This window comes from Genypterus blacodes, unplaced genomic scaffold (genome assembly GCF_046128005.1).
Source record: "Genypterus blacodes isolate CSIRO-AG114 ecotype Tasmania unplaced genomic scaffold, CSIRO-AGI_Gbla_v1 ptg000578l_1, whole genome shotgun sequence".
Taxonomy (NCBI): Eukaryota; Metazoa; Chordata; class Actinopteri; order Ophidiiformes; family Ophidiidae; genus Genypterus; species Genypterus blacodes.
The window spans coordinates 1,546-22,500 of record NW_027467311.1 but is presented as its reverse complement, the minus strand read 5'-3'; the positions used below and the strand labels follow the sequence as shown (position 1 = coordinate 22,500).

The window sequence follows — 20,955 nt, the reverse complement described above, 5'->3', positions numbered from 1 at the left end:
GCTGCTGGAAGAGCTTGCCGATCAGTCAACCCTCCAGCAGAGCCATGGTATGTGATTAGGAGAGCTACAAATGTCAGGGACCGGACCCTCGACTCCATCGCTGACACAGTTATTTGAAAGGAAAAGTGAAATGAATTATATAGATGTGTAGAGAGAGAGGGAGAGAGAGAGAGAGAGAAAGAGGGGATGTAAAGGATGGAGAGAAAGGTTACTGCCTTGTTTAACTCTGTGCTGTAGATAGAGTCGCCCGAGGGTTCTGAGGTTCGAATCCCTGTGGGTCCACTTACACTAAAACAGCGCTCACACCTTTCCTCTAAATCTCTACAGTCGGAGTAAAGTAGCGAGGGAAGCGATTTCTCCCTGAGTCACTTTTTCCCCACCTCTCTCCTCTCTCTCTCTTTTCTCTCATCACACCTACGGCCAACTCAGTTTCAGAGTTGAGAGTCCAGCAGATGCTCTTGTTAGATAAACACGCTGGATTAAGGAGACGGGAGATCTGCAGATGCTTTGGTTTGTTGTTGTTTTGGAGAGATACGCTTCATTTCCTGACCTTTGCCGCTCTCAGACATTTCAAATTAGCCTCACCGATATTGGGTTCGTGCCACTTCTAAGATGTTTGGTGATGTTTTTTTTATGGAAGTAAGCCAAACACATGTCGCGTCTTTGTTTACTTCCCTGGAGGACGAAGGGTTGCAGAGTAAACAAAGTCAGTAATGGCGGACAGGGTGTCGTTGAGTGGAGGCTTTGCTTTGCTGTAATGTTTGTCCACTTGCAGAGAAAGAGAGGGTGTGTGTGTGTGTGTGTGTGTGTGTGAGGGGGGTGGGGGGGGGGGGGCTTTATTCTCAAGCTCCACCCTCCGCAAATCCCCTTTAGATCCCCACAAGCCAATTAGAGGCTGGAAAAGAGGAAAGCAGGAAGTAAATTGGTCTTTTGGCTAATCTCTCTGGGGGAGGAGGCGAGAGAAGGATGGAGACTAGTACATATCAGAGACGAGGATGAAGAGGAGTGGAGAGCGTGTGTGTGTGTGTGTGTGTGTGCCCGTGTGTGTGTGTGTGCCCGTGTACCTCCCATATGTTGGTGATGTATCACCGGCTGCTGTATCTTTATCCCCCCCCCCTCTGGAGCAAATATACGAGAACACGGCAAACGCAGATGCTTGAAGTGGAAAGGAAAACAAGCTGGAAGAGGAATAGATCTACAAGACACACACACACACACATATACTGTATACTGTATAAAAACTATGAAGTTTCCCGACTCCCCAAGGCCTCTTCAGATGAGATTTGTGCTCAGTATCAGATAGTATTTGATGATATTGGGCACTTGTCATTTGTCCTTGCTGAAAATCATGTTCACTACCTTTCTGTTTCCTGTTGGCACACACACCGTGTGGCGAAGCAGCGAGGTCAGAGCAGCCGCGACCACATCGTCCTTACCGCTGCAAACACAGCAGCGATGGCGATCTACAAGGCAAATATAAAATTGACAAAGCGAGCCGATGCGTTTGGCTTATCTCTGCGCGCAGAGGCGGGGAATTATACAGTGCGAGCGTCTCGGTGGCAGCGAGATTATTAGGGCCTCCGCACACTCTGAGGCTGCTGTGACAGACACGCCGGGCTGTTTCCACGCCGCAGCGAGTCGTCGCTTAGTAAATGTTTTCCCTTCATTTCAAGGAAACTTTTCCTCCTCCGCCGCCCACTGTCACATGCTGCTGAATTATGCCCAGAGTTTTGGTGTCAGGCTGTGTTTATCCCACAGCCTCCCAGTGACGGCTGTGTGGATGCAACCTTTAAACCCTTTGACAACAGCGTCGAGGATTGTCCCCGATGTGTGTGTGTGTGTGTGTGTGTGTGTGTGTGTGTGTGTGTGTGTGTGTGTGTTTGTGTGTCTGTGTCTGTCAACCACTTTCTAAAGCTGGTTGAAGGACTGTTGCTGTTACTAGTTTTCAGAGACCTTTCCTTTATAAACCAATTTGTCTCCCAGCGGACACGTGCTTTTTTTTAAAACGGGCATTCCACTGATTTTCACTGGATCATATTAGGTTTATTGCACTTTGGAGCAGTGTTTATGATGTCATATAGGTTAGCGTGCTCCACAGCAACAAAAGCTTTCAGTTTCGAAGCGCTCCCCATGACCGATAAAGGCCATTTATTGAACTATTTTTTTTTATTTAATTTTATTTAATTTTATTTTATTTAATTTTATTTTATTTTATTTTATTTTATTTAGTTTTATTTTATTTATTCATTTATTTTATTTTTTTTCCATTTCTTTTCATTTTATTTTATTTTATAAAAAGTCAAATATTTTATTTAAAATGTTTCTAATTTCTATACATTGGAACATTTCTCGCTGGGTTTGGATCTCCAGTATCTCTTTGGAGGTTTCATAACAGAATCTCCCGTTTCCCCCTCTGGCTGCTGCATTTCAATATTCCAGCTGCAGCTTCGTCTTCGCCGGCGTTCCCGTGCATCATATATCTATATTACATTAGATCACCTCCATATCTATCTGTGTCTGGATGTGATTTAGGCAGACGCGCGTTCTGAATGTGGCTATAAATTGCGTCTCGAGTGTCCACGCAAATCACATTACACCTGTCGCTTCTCGTGGTCACGTAAATGTTAAAGACCGCTCCAGAAGATGCATTACGTTATTTAATCTCTCATCGAAACAAATGGAAAGACACATCGGTGCCTAAGAGAACAGCTGAGGACTATTTTCACCCTTTTTTGATGTATTTTTAATTTTCTTTTACCCTCAAAAGGATTGACAATGAGACACAAATGTAGCTATACAATAAAGCAGTATGTCTTTTTGATGATTTGTGTAATTTTAAGGTATTTCTTGCAGTGAATGATGCCTGTTTTATGTCTGAACAGGTGTGTGTGTGGAGCTGCACACAGGGAATTGTGGGTATTCAACGCCTCCCTCTCTCTTTCTGTATTGTAGATTTATTCCGCATCACACCTCTTTCATTTTTCACATTTTTCCAAATCAACAAAATCTTCATATCTTTTTGTTCTGTGAGGCTGCGTCCCAATTCAGAGCTAATCCGTGCTGTTTTCCAATTACAGCCACGAGCAAATAGTGTCTTCCTTTATGGGCGAAAAAATTACTCAACAGAGGAAATAAAGACCTAATAACGCTGACAAATTTCCATTTTCCCGACGTGAATATCCCTAGAATGCGTCGGTGTCATAACACAAAGATGAGCTCCAGTCTGAGAGGAGAGAAATTAGGTTTTTTTTTGTTTTCTGGGGTAATTTCCTTACACTTTAATTTAATGCAAAGCTTCCTCCCTCAGTGTTTAAAGTGAGTGTGGAGTGGAGAGGAGAGGAGAGCCCTGCGAGGCTTCAGCTCTCATAAAACACAGCAGGGGGGGACAGATTACGTTTCCTCATCGAAGAGGTAATTACAAGAAAGTCGGCTTTTATGAACACATCAGAGAAGAGAAGGAGAATGGATCTGTACTGTAATCTGCCAATAGGAATTATTATGACAACGTGTGACAAAATGGTCTGTGTGTGTGTGTTCATGCGTGTGTGTCCTCTGCACACTTTTTTCTCCCACGTGTGTGTGTTAAGTGTGTGTGTGTTAATCTGCTACCTGGTAAGGCGCAGAGCACACAGGGTTAATCTGGAACAGGTGGGAACAGTGTGTCATGTATCTTACACACACACGTGCACCCACATATGCAGTAAGTACGTGCATGTGTGTGTTTGTGTGTGTAACCCTAACCCACACACACATAGCAACATAGCAATGTTTCCATCAGTGAGAGTGCCTGTGTAACGGCTTTATCATATACTGTATATGCTCTCTCTCTCTCTCTCTCTCTCTCTCTCTCTCTCTCTCTCTCTCTCTCTCTCTCTCTCTCTCTCTCTCTCTCTCTCTCTCTCTCTCTCTCTCTCTCTCTCTCTCTCTCTCTCTCTCTCTCTCTCTCTCTCTCTCTCTCTCTTCCATCTGTCTCGCTATCACTAATTCCTCTTTTCCTCCTGCTGGGTCTCCTTCCTCCTTCTAACTCATTTATACTCAGGCGTCTTTAGTATCATTCTTCATCTTACCTCCTTCTCTCTCTCTCTCTCTCTCTCTCTCTCTCTCTCTCTCTCCCCCTTCCCTCTCTCGCTGCAGATGATGGGCATCAGCTCTACATTTTTGAGCTTGTAAATGTGTTTTCCTGGACAGCTGCAGACACACACACACACACACACACACAGTGTATCAATGGTAAGGCCCATCTGTGCCTCTTCAGCTGAGAACAGGCAAGAATACATCTGTGTCAGCCTGAGGTGGAAACACAGAGAGAGAGAGAGAGCGAGAGAGGGAGAGAGAGCGAGGGAGAATGGGCAAATACACTGGAACTAACAGGAACCGAGGCAGCCGTGTGTGTGCTTACCCAAGTGTGTGTGTGTGTGTGTGTGTGTGTGTGTCTGTGTCTGTGTGTGTGTGTGTGTGTGTGTGTGTGTCTGTGGCGCTAATTGACATTGAGGCTGACATAAACTTGTCTTGCACTCTCCTCTCTCTATCTCTCTCTCTCTCTCCTCCCATCCTTGCTCACTCCATCTTCGTCATATTCCCTTTCCCCCCCTCTCTCTCTCCTCCTCCCTCCCTCCCTCTCTTCCTTATCTGTTTCCATCCTGCGCCCTCGCCTGTTATCTCTCCCTCTTCCCTCTTCCCTCTCTCCCTTCGTGTCATCCCTCGGTAATGACCTGATCTGATTGGATTTGGTCGCAGATTCCTTCCCTGGCTAATGGCCGTGACCGTTGCTAAGCAGCCGGTGCCAAAACAGTGACAAACATGGCCGATGTGCCGCGCCACGGCGTGGATGGAGATGGATCACTTGTTTGCCCTCGTGGGGCTTTGCTTACAGTTTTACTCGGCTCCATTAGGTCAGGGACGAGCCTCCGTGATGGATCAGGCACTCGCCCGCCGTCGCCTCTCAGTGCCACAGCAGGCCGCCGTCACTGAGACATTTCCGTGTTTTAAGTGCAGGTTCTGCATAATCCCAACACGTGCGGTAAAGTGTGTGACATATAAGTGACATTTAGCGATAATTATGGCTTCATTTCAGTGTGATCGTGAGCTCTGGTGTGGAGAGCCGAGAGGTGAGCTGGACGAGAAACAGAAGCATCAGTAAACATAGCTCGTAGTACACCACACACACAAACACACACACACACACACAACAGGCGTTTAATGTCAGTGTTTTTGAGTTCTTGTAAGTATAAAGAGTTGTCATGTTTTGTTCCGTTCATTTGCATAATAAAGGCAGATTACGTGAGTTGTTGGTAGAAAATCGTTGAATATGTGGAGTTTGTAGGTGAAGTTGACCTTTTTTTACTGCTGACATGTATTTATTCGAAATTAAAGGAGGTTCTGGAAGAGTTTTTAATGATTTGTGTGTCATTTACATGTAGGGTGGGGCGACACGTCGACGTAAATCGACTACTCGATTACGTCAATACGTTGATTTGCATAACCGTGCGCCGGCGCGTCGTAATGACGTAAGACGGCTGCGCCAGGTGGAAGCATTCACGCAACCGGAAAACGGCGGCAACAAAAAAAAAAGCCGGCCACGGTCAAAAGTGAAAACATCGCGGGGCTCTTTGCCGGCCGCCGTGCGGCTATTGGCTGACGTGTGGCTCGCAAGCCGCAATCGGGTCTTTGCCGGCTGACGTGCGGAAGCGCAAACTGACCTGCTTCTCATGTATTTTTGTCGTTGAATGCAGATTGCGCTCGATCACTTTTACTTGAATTGAATAAGCAATATGTTGGACTGTAAAACAGAGATTCAGTCAAAAGGTGGCTAGTTGTGGAATAATGCATTGCAAAACTTTTGTTACATTTGTTTGTTTTCAAGAGAAGATGTTTGAAGAAAATATTGAAATATTAATGAGATAAGTTTGACATATATTTTGGGGGAAATAATTGTTATATTCCGTTATAAATATAATCTATAGATTAATCGACTAATCGAAAACATAATCTGTATATTAATTGTTGGAAAAAATAATTGTTGCATCCCTATTTACATGCAAACTAGGTGGCTGACATTGTTCTTATGCAAGCTGCAGCATTCTGTGCGTGTGTGGCGTTTAGTGTTTTGGCGTTCAGGTTGGACAGCCTCTGAATGGCCCCTCTAGAAAAGCTCTAGAAGCTGCTCTACGTGACGTCACAAGCTCAGTCAGATACAAAAATGTTGGACCCAAATGATCCATAGTACCACTTGAACGTTCTGGGGAATGAGTTAAGCTCGGGGCTGTTGTGTTCTGGGATGGATTTCTACAAACTGCGGCGTGCGTTGGGCCTGAGATGTCTGTGTGGAGATTTATGAATTCAGGACGAATTTTGTTTGTTCCCAGAGTTGTCGTCCCTGCGCGCTTGTGTATGTGTGTGCTTGTGTGTTAGAGGCAATAGGTGAACAAACGGAGGGAGGCGATCCGAAACATAACTAGGCCACATTGTGATGGTTTGATAGTTTCAGGGCTCCGTTACCAACTGTGCGTCGTCTCCCAGGACCTCATTGCTTCAATCCCATCGGTGTCGCTGTTGGAGCTCGACATGAAAGCTTTGACCGTGTTGCGGTATAAACGACTCAAACGCGACTTATATATATACCCAGTTACCCTCGGATGAATTAGCCCCAGCAGGTGAGAAGCTGAAACTTGTTTTCGATTGGCGACATAGGAGCTGAGGTCATATTTTAGAAGGAAAAATGTTCAGGAGACTGTTTCCTTTAGTTTAGCTCTTTATTCACCTTTAGCTGTAGTTTCTTCTCCAAGTACTTACTTGATTAATAATACTGAAACATTGAAGAGACGCTGGGTTTCTACCTTTCCTTTATCTTTTGTCTCTTCCTCTCCACAGTGACTAAGTGCTAAATGCCTGAAATGTAAATGGTAATGACGTTTGCAGTTGAGTGCTCTTCTTCTTCTTCTTCTCCTTCTTCTTCTTCCTTTCTGACTTTTAAGAGCAACGAGCCATTAGGCGAGACGAGAGCAAAGCCCACGCTCCCCAAGTGTTAAAAGTTTAATAAATGTATTTATTTTGTATTCGCTGGCAGGTCGGAGTAGGAAGATTTTACGCTGCAGTTTTTAATGGGAGCCTCAGCACTTTCTCATACTCCATTATTTACAGCTCACCTGTGTTTTGGTGCTTTTATGAGCGCAGCGTTGGAATGCAGGTGATTTTCTATTTGGATGAAACACGTGTCAGTGTGTGTGCGAGTTTTGGTTCCCCCATCTTTGCTCTGTGTTCTTTCTCAAGTCGCTTCCCGAGGCTCTGTTTTGCGCCGAGATCCAACCGCCTTCTTCTTCTTTTTCTTCAATCTCTGTGTTTGTCAAATGTTGAGGTTTGTTCTCGGCGATGACGTCCCGAGAGTCTGCGGACGACTGTCTCGCGCTGTCTCGTCCATTCAGCTAGAAGGTTCTGGCGCTGGCTCGGCTTTCGTCTCTCAGCCAGGGCCGCTCGCACGTGTTCCCCTGAGGAAGGTCGTGTTCGGAGAAGAATGCAGGGGTTTTGTTGAGCAGAATGATGAACAGCTGAGACAGATTAGAGACAGAAGCTCAGGTAGAATAATTAGATTCAGTGTAGAAGAAGATGTGTTTGTGTTTTCTGACTGTTGGGCTTCTCCACCTCTAAACAGCGACCCAACTTTGGCAATGAACATATATCAGACAAACATCTCAACATCTTTTTAAATCGTCTTTTTCTGCCATTTTTCAAGAACAAATGTTAATGAATTACTCAGAATTAAGTCAAAATATTGAACATTTGCTGTATTGAGCACTCACTCACTGAGAAGTTAAACACTAATACACATATTCCTAAACTGTATTGATGTTTGGTGATTGACTTTCATCAGATTATATAGTTTATATGTAACTTGATAAAAAGCAGCTACATTAATCATTGGATTCTTGAAACTGCACCAGTTTCCTTGTTGTGATGTGTAACGTGACCTTTCCGCCTCTCGGTTCTGAAACAACTCCACACAGTTATTCTGCACGTCAGCGTTTATACTGTTGTGTTGTGGGACCTGTGCGTGCTGGAAGGAGGCTCTGGTTTGTTGAGTGGGAGAGCTGAGGAGTGTGTACATGTTGTTCCTGTCAGGTTTAATTCTTGCCCTTTCCAGTCCCTGTATTAATTAAAGCCCGAGCTCAGTAGCAAATAACGGTTTGGGTGTGAGTGTATGACTAAGCCTGCGTGTGTGTTTATGGGGTTATATTTTGTTTACGCACGCACGGGCGTAAAAAAAATGCTGCGTGGGCGTAAATGGGCTGCAGTGGCTCATGGGTAACTGCGGAAAGAATCACGCGTGAGTCATTCAACGAAGCCCATTCCCCTTTGATTCATTCAGATCCAACTCCTCGCACCATCTTCATCGTCAATTTGCTGTCATATCTCCTCGCTTGGGTTCAAAAACGCCTCCGCCGCAACGTCTGGCGGTGTTTTTGCAATTTTGCAAAATCAAACTTTGACCTTTGTGGGGCAATGAGCAGGCGTGTTGTTGTTTTTAGTGAAGCGGTTCAAGTTACAAAGATGGAAATAGCTGAATATCGATAGCGATAATTGAGATTTCAATCCTTAGCGAGAGAGGGAAAAGTGTTTATGTATCCTGTGAGAGGTTGAGGGTTCTGATCCCGAAATCCCGCTTTCTCCGTGTCATTCTGGTTGAGTTTACCTTCCTTTGATGCTTCCTGAAGCGTCTTTCGGGTCGTTTGTTCTCGCTTGTTTGTCATTAACCGAATGCAAGCTTTTCTTTCTGTATCGGAAAACCGCTTAGACCCGATGTTAATTGAGGCAAAACACTCGTCTGAAACGATCCATACGAACGCTGACGGTAGCGGGGAAGCCGATGGGAAGGGAAGCTCGTCTCCCCTGAAGGTGATGAGTTGAATGTGAGAGTGAGTGAATTGAGGCGTATATTGAATGAGATCGTTTAGCCGTGAGCGTGTAACTCACGATGAAGACGACCTCGCCGGCACGTCCGCAGACTGGCCTCTGGTCAAGGGAGGCGGCGTGAAGACAGACCCTCCATCTTCCTTCCCGTCTTTCACTTGGTGTCCTCCACGTTTGTGTCCTTGTCTCTCTCCCTTTTGTCCTTCCCCCGTCCGTCTGTCTGTTTCGCTGTTTCTCTCCTTCGCCGGCTTCCCGCCGTCCTGCTCGACATTGTCTCTCCTCTCTCATTTCCTTTCGTCCTCTGCTCTCATTGCCTTATTGTTTGAGTCGATGTGTTTCTCTCCTTCTCTTCGGTTTTCATTTCCTCCTTTTGTCTCCGTCTTGTTTTTACTCCCTCACTCTTTGGTTTCCTCCTCTTTCTGATCTTTTTGTCATTTGATGCTTATTAAGCTATTAATGTTGCAGGCTCTTTCATGAGGTGTGTGTGTGTGTGTGTGTGTGTGTGTGTGTGTGTGTGTGTGTGTGTGTGTGTGTGTGTGTGTGTGTGTGTGTGTGTGTGTGTGTGTGTGTGTGTGTGTGTGTGTGTGTGTGTGTGTGTGTGTGTGTGTGTGTGTGTGTGAGAGAGACTACAGAATAGAGGTTTAAATGGACTATTGATTGTTCCTCTATCTCCATCTTTGTCTGGCTGATTCCACACTGCTAATTCTCACACACTCATTCACTTTGTTTGTCAGCACACACACGTACGCAAATTGTAGTGCTTGCACATAACTCTGCACCGTCACAGGAATGCAGTAATGCAAAGAATCAAGACATGGTTGTATCCTAGGCAAATGCGCGCACACACACAAACACACACTCACTCACTCTCACACACACCCTTAGACGTGCACACACACATGCTCACACAGATGTGGATTGATTACCTGCTTTAGATGAGATTGTTTGCTACACGGTTCTATCTCGTTCATGCTCTGCTGGTCAGCCGCCATTATCTTCCATTTGGTGTGTGTGTGTGTGTGTGTGTGTGTGTGTGTGTGTGTGTGTGTGTGTGTGTGTGTGTGTGTGTGTGTGTGTGTGTGTGTGTGTGTGTGTGTGTGTGTGTGTGTGTGTGTGTGTGTGTGTGTGTGTGTGTGTGTGTGTGTGTGTGTGTGTGGGCCTGCCTGCCTGTGCGGGTACTGTTTGCGTGTGTGTGTGTCTAGGATCTCACTACAGTGCAAGATTCAATGTGGGACCTTTTAATTAAAGTAGAAGTTTCATTATCAGCTCCATTAGGCAATGCCTGGCCAGTGTCAACACACACACACACACACACACACACACACACACACACACACACACACACACACACAGAGGGAGAGTACTGTAGCTGGTCTAATATTTAACCTGATGTTCTGTATTGGGATAGGAGTGTAATTTATTATCCCAAGTAATTTGAAGTGACCCTGTTTCCAGTGAAATGAGCGAGGAGGAGATCGGCACGTTATAAGTCATCATGTCGTCATTTTCATGGTAATTTGTGTCAGCGGGGCCACAGCGTATTGTTCAGCCGCTGATAAGAGTGTGTGTGTGTGTGTGTGTGTGTGTGTGTGTGTGTATGTGTGTGTGGAGACAGATAATGTCCATGCCACACATACAATAGATGTTAATTTCCGAGGCACTACATATCCATTTTGTGGGGGAAAAGAACAGGGAAGGGAAACATCCAGGATCCATTACTGGTATCATAGCATCAGCAGAGTGCTGGCTTGTTCTTGCCAGGGCCGGATTTACGATAAGGCAGGAGAGGCAATTTGCCCAGGGCCCCCCCACCCCCCTCAGCTAAGAAGACTGCAATTCACTTTTAATCTAACTTGGGCCTTTTATTTGACAATAAAAACGTGAAAAACTTGAAATTCCATTAAAATCTTCCTTTTAAATTAAACCAACATGAATAAACGGCATAAAAGGTGAATTTGAAAACAAAGCACAAGCACGGATGAGAGCAGGATCTCTTAAATCTGTCCGGCGGTGCGGCGATGACACACACGCTGTGCGTTTACAGCAGCATCTGGCTCTGTGAGCGGGCAGCAAATGGCCTTACGCAGGCTGGTAGTGTGATGATAGTAATGCTTTTGAAATGGAGTGCGTGGGGCCGTTACACGGAGCAGAGAGCGCACACTCACTCCAGTTTGTCCTACGGTGGCGAGGCCCCGTAAGTGGCACGGTGATTGATATGATGAGGATGCAATTAGCCCCAAGCAAGATTAGAGGAGCCTCTTATCATGCTAAGCGCCACTTATTGCGTGCGTGTGTGTGTGTGTGTCAGATAGAAGCCTGTATTCAAAGACTCATTCAGAAATGGTTAAAATGGTGAGATTGTTTCTGAGTTTGTCAATCTGAAAGGGCGAAAGAGTGTGTGTGTGTGTGTGTGTGCGAAGTGGAATTGATCTAAATGTGTGTATCAATGTGTGTGTGTGTGTTTATGATCTACTGTTTTTGTGACTCTGTGTTTGTGTGTGTGTGTGTTCTCTTGCAGATGAAAGAGAAGACGTTCAGAAGAAGACTTTCACAAAATGGGTAAACTCACAGCTCTGTAAGGTGAGAAGCCTCCAACTTTTCTTTATCGTCAATGCATTGTGTGTGTGTGTGTGTGTGTGTGTGTGTATACGTGCTTAATACAATCTTGCCACAATCATCATCATCATAATCGTCATTCTTATTATTATTTAGTGTTAGTATTATAAGTAGTGGTTTTATTATTGTTGACCTTTGCACTTTATTTCTTACCTTATCTCATCTTAAATTGGTCGTTCCCCCGGTAACAGTCTTCCTCTTTTGCTCATTCAGTCCAATAGAAACAGAGATGAGCTCTGATTCATCTGCTGAGCCAAACAAACCTCCCTCCCACAAACACACAGAAGTAACATTTAAATCACGACTTATTTCATTATTTACGCCGACTGGCTGCAGGTTCTGAAGTGCATGAATGCCTCAGCGAAGGACGTTTGTAAGACTGAGTGCAGCATTTAGCAGCAATCCAATCTGAGAGTCGGGGGACTCGACCCTGCGAGGATTCCCGTATTGATCTGCGACTCCATGACCACCAGGAAGGCTGTGCCACTGTTTTGTAGAATATGAAGTTTATTTAGAAGTGATTGGATGATCCCAAAGCAAAAAGTCTCTCGCTGGACTTGTTATTGTCTTTACGCCATATTTCTTCCTCTCAATTAGCACCAGATTCCTTTATCTAACATCTGTCATTGTTTCTTACCTCCTTGCTGCCTCCATCTCCCTCTCGGCCCGTCTTCTCTCTCTCTCTCTCTCTCTCTCTCTCTCTCTCTCTCTCTCTCTCTCTCTCTCTCTCTCTCTCTCCCCCCGTCGTCTCTCTCCCCTCCTTTCCCTCGCTCCGCTTTGTTTATTCGATCTTCTGTTCCTATTTGTTCAAAAGAGAACAAACGCGAGGGAAGTATTTGTTGTTTTTGTGTGGCAGCATCTCCGCCGTCCCTTTCATCCAGAGGGTCTGTTCCACTGCTCAGGCTGGCAGAGTCAGGGAAAAGAATTTCAGAGGCATTTTCCAGTCGATTCTGTCGCGCACGTACACACACACTCACACACACACAGAGGCAGGGTTGTGTGAGAAGGGGGTATTCCCATCACGTCCATTGTTGGTTCAGTAAAGCTGGGATGAAGACAAACCTGAGGGCACCTGGGCGGCGCACAACTTTTACTTTTCCTCGTTGGGACATGATTCTCCTCCACTGTCTCGACCACACAGTGACATTATTACAGCGTTATTACAGTGTTATTACAGTGTCCTTACAGTATTGTTGTTATTATTGAATCACTGATCAACCGATATTCAATAATATTATAATAATAATTTTAATAGATTCCATGTTTGTGATACGTTTACTTGATTATGATATGATACACTCACACTGTTGCCTCTAAACGTCTCACATTACTGTGTGTTGTTTGTTTTTGTGTGTGTGTGTTTGTGTGCGTGCCATCACATCACTTCCAGTCCTATTTTCAAAGTTGATTATGAGGGTGCTAGAGGTGTGCCGTTTCCATGGTGACAGAGACTTAGGTGAACGTGTGCGCGCATATGTGTGCATGGCCGTGCGCACATTCCGGTGTGTGTGAGGCTATAAAACTAGAATGTGATCTAAGCTTGACAATAAAAGCCATACAGAGGGCAGGTAGTTGAGAAAGGGAGGGAGAGAGAGAGAGAGAGAGCGCGCCCTTCGCCTCTCTCGTCTGAAAGTGAGACATGGAATAAAGGAGAGGAGGAGAGCGAGCCCTTCATCCATCCAAACTCGCAGAAGCATAATGAGTAACCCTTCCCTCTCTCCCTCCCTCCCTCCCTCCCTCTCTCTCTCTCTCTCGCTCTCTCTGTCTCTGCGCCTCTCTCACACACGTAGAAACATGCGCAGGCCTCTGGAGGCAGGTCGTGAAACGGCAGATGGAAGGAAGTAAAATTTTAAGAGAAGAGACAAAGCAAAGGGTGAGGGGAAGGAGGGAAGGAGAGGAGATGAAATGAGAGGAGAGAGGCGGAGTAGAAGTAGAGAGGACCAACAATAGGAGAGGAGTGATGGGGAAAATCCAAAGTTCAGACGGGGACAAGGGAGCGGATGAGTTATGGGTTTTGAGATTGAGGGTTTTGTAACGACGGACGGGAGGAATTTGCGGAAAAAAAGCCTGAGTGGCATCTGGCAGTGAAGCAGAGTTTTGCCGGATTTTAGTGTGATTTGCTACTCAGCAAACCATAAAGAGGCACTTCAGGAATATACGAGGAGCTGCCAGCTGGGCAGGAAGGCAGCTTTGTTCTTATTTACCAACCACATTCAGCCATATCACATGCGATTCAATCCCAGGGGTGAATTAAAGCAAACATCCATCCCTGCACACTCCACACACCACAGCACGTCATCTGTCTGTACTGCTGTTATCCACTTTGCTCTGATGAAACCGCCTCCCCTCAGTCTGCCTTGTCTACTTCACTTAGCACTTACCTACATTTCCCAGAACACCTCCCAGCTGACATGTTTGTAGAGTCAGCGGTGGTTTACAACTGAAAACAGTGAGGAGTGAGATTCTCCCACTCACTCCAATGTGACGTTTCTACAGTGTAAACTTTTAAAGAAGCTCAGTCGGGGTTTCTTTGCTTCTGATTCTACCATGTCTGGTTCCAAAGTTGTAGGTTCAGATTGGCTTGACTCGAGGAATCCAGGAAAAAAAGGCACCACCATCTTCCCAAACTTTGATATTAATAGTCACAAACAAAAATATAACCTGCTTGGCAGAGGTATCTTTCATAAAACTGCACTCTAGTAATGTGTGGCTCTTGTCCAGAACAGAAAAAAAGGAAGGAAAAGAGAAGAAATACTGAAATCTGAGTAGTAGCCGACGACGTGATCTCATTTTCTTTAAAAAGAAGTCACACATAACCAACACTTAACACAGGAAAATAGATGTGATGTCCTTATTTTGTAGTTTCCGAATTATAATAATCTCCATCCAGTTGTAATTTGAGTCGTTTGGTTTGTATTACACACTTGCTTCACACACCCTGAGGTGTTATTGTGTCTCACCTGCACACACTTCTTCCTACCTCTCTCCGTTGTCATTACACAACACATAAATACACAAAGTCTAAACATAATGTATCCTCTGGTAATTCTGTAAATCAACAAACCAGAGTCAAATTCTTACATAACTCAATTCAAAGGGAGAAATCCATGCAGAGAAATATCTATGTTAACCTAGAATGTAGCTTTTTGTTGTCTCTCTTACCTTGAGATGTTCCTCCTAGACACTATGGTGCAGATTTGTTTCTCTGCATGGGCGTCAATCAATTTGCATCCCTGCCTGCTTCATTTCCACACTGAGAACCTTCGTCTGTTTGCGGAAATGTAGTCAGAAGTGATAAGAATACAAACACATGGAGGTCCAATAGGATTTTTCATTGTGGAGTGACAAGAAAAGCATGAAATCTGCATGAAATCTGGTGATTCAGTTATGAGTCACCTAATCTTGTCACTCGTGCAGTCGTTGCAACACATCTGAATGTGTTGAACTGTGAAAGGATGCACACCCGACGGTGTTAACGCCGTCTGGAAATATAATAATTAAAAGTCTCCTTGACAAGAAAATGAGTGTGTGTTTGTATATAGACAGTTTGTCTATATTCTCTGTGCATAGTGAGTGTGTGTGTGTGTGCTTTTCTTTCTTTCTTTCTAATTCTAAAGACTGAAATGCTGAAAAGATTGAACAGAAACATTTCACAGTTTCCGCCGTGTGAAATCGCTGACAGCCGACTGCAATGCGGTTCACCTTTGTGCAATACGTCTTCCCGTCCGCTTTAAGACGCATTCAGAAGCCGTTGAAATAATAATTGCACACTCCTGGAAGCTTTGGTGTCATGTTTGGATAAATCTCATATATTTGCCAGAGGCTCCCTACTTTAAACAGAAGCTATCCTGCTTTATGAGAACCTGATAGGCTTCAATTCTGATTCATTTGGTTCGTTACTTCTGTTGAAGGACAGCACAGTGGCGAAAGGAAACTCTGGATTTGAATGCTGTGCCTGCCACGGCGCTCGCTGTGGAGAGTTTGCATGTTCTCGTGTCCGTGTTGGCTTACTCCGGAGCCTCCCAAGTTCCTTCACCATCAAAAAATTTGTTAGGCAAACGCTCCTACTGTTGCCCTTGACCAAGGCACTAAAGGACACACACCTGGATTTCTTTCCCAGATTGCCTCTGGGTCAGGCTAGTAACTATCCCCCTTCCTATCCTTCCTATCCCCCTTCCTATCCTATCCTATTGCCTAGTGCTACAGTGCAACTCAATGGACAGTGTAGATTACTGTCTTTATTTGAGGAAACCTGTAAGTCCCCTTAATCGTCTGTTTTTTCGTCTCTTTATAGTTAGTTCTATTTTCAACCATTCGCAAATTGATTGAAAAAAATCGGTCAAAACTTCTCATACAGTGTTCATGTGTAGATGTGAAATAGGATGAGAGATTGCAGTTTTAAAGAATTGTAAATAATTCATCAACTAAGAGCAGAGATGAGCGAGCAGTTTTCTGAGCAGAGCTTTATAAATTAATCACATCAAAAGTCGTTCCCTTCACTTTGTTAAAGAGGCCGACATCTGTTTCTTTTGAGGTAAGAACAGAGCAGACGCTTCATGGGATGGTGTCGTTTGTGTTTTTGCACATTAAGCAGCTGGAATCCCCTTTAAATCTGTCCAGATGCAAAAAGTAAAATCTCTAAAAAAGCAGTTTTCTGTAGTATTTGTCGATCATTCTAATTCATATTCATGTACCGGGACCCAAAAGTGTCTCTATCAAACTATTGTCTATAGCCCTCAAGTATTTGTTTGCAAATATTTGACTTCTGTAAATCTTAGCCGAAACCTCGTTTGAGGGTTCATGATCATTCAGAGAGGCGATGTCATTTCCGTATAGATGATTTTAATAAGAACCTTCATCTGCTGTTGGGAGCCGGCAGAGAAAGGTTGTACATTATCATTAACTCTGACAAGATGACTCCTATCTCTGTGAAATCTTAGACAGGTCCTGAATGAAGGTAAGTGGTCAGGAGGCAGATTGAAAGAAACGTAATTTGTTCGAGGCGATTCCTTTCAGCCGGCTGTTTATCCAGTCACCAAATTGCACACTTTGTTTATTTAACTGTCGCCTGCGCGCAGCTTCTGCAGGTTATAAGCCATCTTTCTGTCATCTTTTCTGTTTGGAGATTTAACACTCATCCCCCCTAAAGGACCCATTCCAGAATTTCAGTTACCTAGGTTGCATCATAAAGTCTGCAGGAGAGGGAATTACGTCCACACTAGCAAGTTTATTCTAAAAATTGGGTTGGGAGGGGGTCACAAAGTGTTCAACTGTCTGTTTGTTTACCTCATTTCCTACCCAAACAGACTTCTAGTCTAAAATCTAATGAAGATTCAGGCTGTTTATCATATTCTCTTTTTTTAGTCTTCGCCTCTTAAACCTGAAGCTAATCAATTGCGTAAATTTAACAGCAATATTGCAAACGACCTTCACGTACAGACGGTTTATTAGCGGTGTCATAACAGATTTCAATCTCCGCTCGTTTTTCTTCTGGCAACGCTCAATTTAGCGCGGGGCGATCAGTTTTGATGATATCGTTTGAAAACTGGGGAAAATGTCCACTGAAGTACGAAATTAAGAGAAAGAATGAGAGGAATTGGTAGAGACGGGAAAGAGGGGAGGACAAAGACAAACTTTTCTTCTTCTTTCTGTTCACTTCGTCCCGCACCACTGCCATCTGTGGCGTCTTCACAGAGGCAAATGTGTACACATCCCCACTCCTGCATGAATCACCCATTGATACGTGTCGTTAAGCATAACTACTCTTCTTTTATCCTCTTTTCTTGCCTCTTTCTGACCTTTCTTTCTTTCCTTCCACCCACACCTCACAGCATTCTCCTTCAGACGGCTCTTATTGACTCATAAACACTCATTTTCTCTCTCTGCCGCCCGTTAAATATCATTTTCTCTCTCCCTTTCGTCTGTCTTACCACGGTATCCGATGTATCACTCCACTCCAACAAAGACCACTTGTTCAGCGGGTTCTTAGGGCTAACCCGGTGCTCCGTAATTATTGCTCTCGGGAGATGCGCTTGACCCTCGAAAGCGGCGTCCGTGGCTAATTGAAGGCTCCTCTGCGGCGTGGAGTCGGAGAGGAGAAGCTTCTGAAGTGTGGTTAATTGAAATGAGCGGGAGGGATGTGGGAGAGACCTGTGGCTGACCCTGACCTCTGAACCCTCCCCACGGAGAGGTGGAAATGAAAAGAGGATGCTCCTGTGGGGACGCACGATCACATCACTCCACATCGTATGCGTCATCGACTTGAAAAGCTCTTCTATGTATAATCTTAAGGCCTGTGCGGCGCCAAGGAACGACACGAGCAGGAACTCCGAGTAAAGACAGGATTGAATACTACCTGTTCGTATTTGCACCTTCGCCTTCATGTGTTTATGTGTTACACTGATTTGTTTGGTGCGACGCACAGTGAGAATGTAGGTTTTGGGGTAAAGTGAAGGTCGGGCTGCTCTCATAATCTGCCAGCAAATAAGTGTGAAGTCACAGGGTGCCTCGGCGGCTTTTTTTTTTTGTTGTTTGTTTGTTTTTGCACTTGTGTATCTTTTTATCTCCTTCAGACGGAAACTTGGAGTCACATCAGCACGCACGCACGCACGCACACACACACACAAACACTCTCACTCTCACTCACATCACACCCAACATACTGTACATGCCCACGCATGTGCCTAACAAGTGTGTATACTGCAATATGATAATCTCCAGCCTTTGAATACACGCACAAACACACCTTTTCATCTACAGTAAACACTGATGGCGATGAACAGTGTGACCTCCATCAGTGTGTGACCTGAAACCCAAATGCGGTTGAGTCATTTCCCTCTGTGTGTCTGGGTGTGTGTGTTAAGATGTGTCTCGACAAAGAAGGTTCATATGTCACTGTGAGGACATTCTGCCTTTTCTCACCTTTAAACTTGGGCCATACATGTAAAATTTGATGTGTGTGTATGTGTGTGTGTGAACCCATGTAAGTGTGTGCGTGCATGCTTGTGTCACAATCCGTGCCGATGCGGTGCTGCAGGCGAGCATCCACAGCGCTCGCCTATCAATATAAGATTACAGGTTATGCCAAGTAAGTGTAGTGGCTTTGTGAGACAATCATCACCCACACGCTGCACCCCAGGGTGCTTCACTGTACTCAATCTACTGCAAACAGACACACTCTACACACACACACACACACACACACTTCTTTCAGTTCCGTATGTGTTTGATTGGTTTAATCATTTCTCGTTCTTTGCTTTTTGTGTCATGTTCATACATTTTAATACGCAGACAGTGTTGTTAAGTTATAGAGGAGCTTATGATCGCTTATACATCTTAACTAAACTGTAACAAAATCAATAATTCTACTTTTTGCTATTCTAAAGAAATATAATGACAATAATAATATACGTAACAATCTAAAAAGGAAGATTCCAACTGATTTTGGGAGTCTGGGAGTCGTAGAAAACTTAAGGAGATAAGAGAAAATGAGGGAAATGTTTTTTATTTATTATTTGTTAATGAACAAAAAACAAATGCAGCTGAAAAGAATCTGTTAGATTTGCAAACACACTTATCTGGCATGTGAGTGAGTTTTGTTGTCCTGTCAAGTCAAATATTTGCTCTTCAGCTTTTGATAGATGATAAATAAAAGCCAAAATAAATGGAAAAACTGTCAAGAACGTGCTTAGTAAGGTCTGCAAAGGGGATCTGTGGCTGCGAGCAAAAGGAGGAAAATGCATTTTTATCAATTTTATTAATTTTCTTCTGTACTTGTTTTGCTCTCACTCTCACTGACCTGAAGCCTGTGTGTGTGTGTGTGTGTGTGTGTGTGTGTGTGCGTGTGTGTGTGTGTGTGTGTGTGTGTGTGTGTGTGTGTGTGTGTGTGTGTGTGTTCAGACAGGGAAAACGCCCATCGATGATCTGTTCTCCGACCTGTGTGATGGACGACGCCTGTTGGAGTTGCTGGAGGGGCTCGCAGGGCACGAAGTGGTACAACTCACACACACACACACACACACACACACACACACACACACACACACACACACACACACACACACACACACTCATACACCCACACACACATTACCCATTGTCTTAATTAAAGAGCCACCAGCCCATTGTGTTTTCTTCTTCCCACATCTTTATGGTGAAGTGACACATGCAGTAAATAATCTTTGTCCTTGATGAGATCTCCTTACTCTAATGGAACACACACACATACATACATACACACACACACACACACACACACACACACACACACACACACACACACACACACACACACACACACATTTCCACTTTTATTGTAATGTGGCTGTTTGTAGCACTCTTGGATGCCCCTGAGCAAAGTCTGTGTATGCCTCAGTAATCGTCTCTCTCCCTCTGTGTGTGTTTGTGTGTGTGTGTGTGCGTGCGTGCACTTTTGTAGGTGAGGTTGGAGAAAGGATTCACACGTGTTCACTCACTCAACAATGTTAACCGTGCCCTGCAGATCTTGCAGAAGAACAATGTGAGTACAAACACACACCCCTGACACAGCCACAAGCACACACACACACACACCTGATGTGATCGAGAGTGAGAGTTTAATGTAATACAGACTTGACTGCATTAATATACATTGGATAAATCAGCGGTTAGAGTCAGCAAACAGTGGACGGCTTAAATTAAACTTTCTCTCTCTTTCTCTCTCTCTCTCTCTCTCTCATCCCCTCCCATATACCCTTGTCCCTCTCAGGACGCTGTTCCGTCTTTACGTCCCTGTTTCCATCTTTTAACCCTTTATTGTTCTGTCCCTGTTGCTCTATCTCGCCTTGTAGTCCGTTATTGTTTATTGTTTATTGTTTATAATAACACAATGAGATCTTTCTTTCCTATATGTATAAAGAAGCTTATTCCTGTGGTAATTTGCTTCATTTAGCATTATAAGGCTCCGTCCTCCCAAATCCTTGTTTACCCACAGCCGGGGTTTGGGGTTTTAATAAAGGTTTGTGTTTTGTTTTGTATGTGGCTTTAACCCCTCGGGTGTGTGGGATTGTTGTGCTTGTAAATGCAAATCCATGACAAATACTGTGTGTCCCCCCTTGTGTGTGTGTGTCTTCTCCAGGTTGAATTGGTGAATATCGGAGCGGCGGACATTGTTGATGGGAATCACAAACTGATTCTCGGCCTCATCTGGAGCATCATTCTCCACTGGCAGGTGTGTGTGAGAGAGAGCGAGAGAAAGAGAGCGAGAGAGAGAGAGTGGGGGGGGGGGGGGGGGGGGAGAGAAAGAGGCTGTGTGTGTGTGTGAACGTGTCGCCGTGCGAAGCTCAAACAATCATTTTAATGGCAACTTTTAGAGTTGAATTTTGCGTTTCCCCCTATTTTTCTATGGCATTTGAATGTAGCAGCACCTTCCCTTACTTTAAGGCTTTCGTTGATGAA

At 44.5% G+C, this 20,955-nt stretch overlaps 1 long non-coding RNA gene across 1 annotated transcript; it reads left to right on the top strand.

The window, feature by feature from the left end:
* The first annotated feature begins 11,419 nt into the window (after nt 1–11,419).
* LOC142990532 (uncharacterized) lies at nt 11,420–20,722 on the top strand. The gene is made up of 4 exons (XR_012960796.1): nt 11,420–11,484; nt 19,420–19,512; nt 19,958–20,038; nt 20,636–20,722. It is a non-coding gene; the product is annotated as an uncharacterized LOC142990532 (long non-coding RNA).
* The last annotated feature ends 233 nt before the right edge of the window (nt 20,723–20,955 follow it).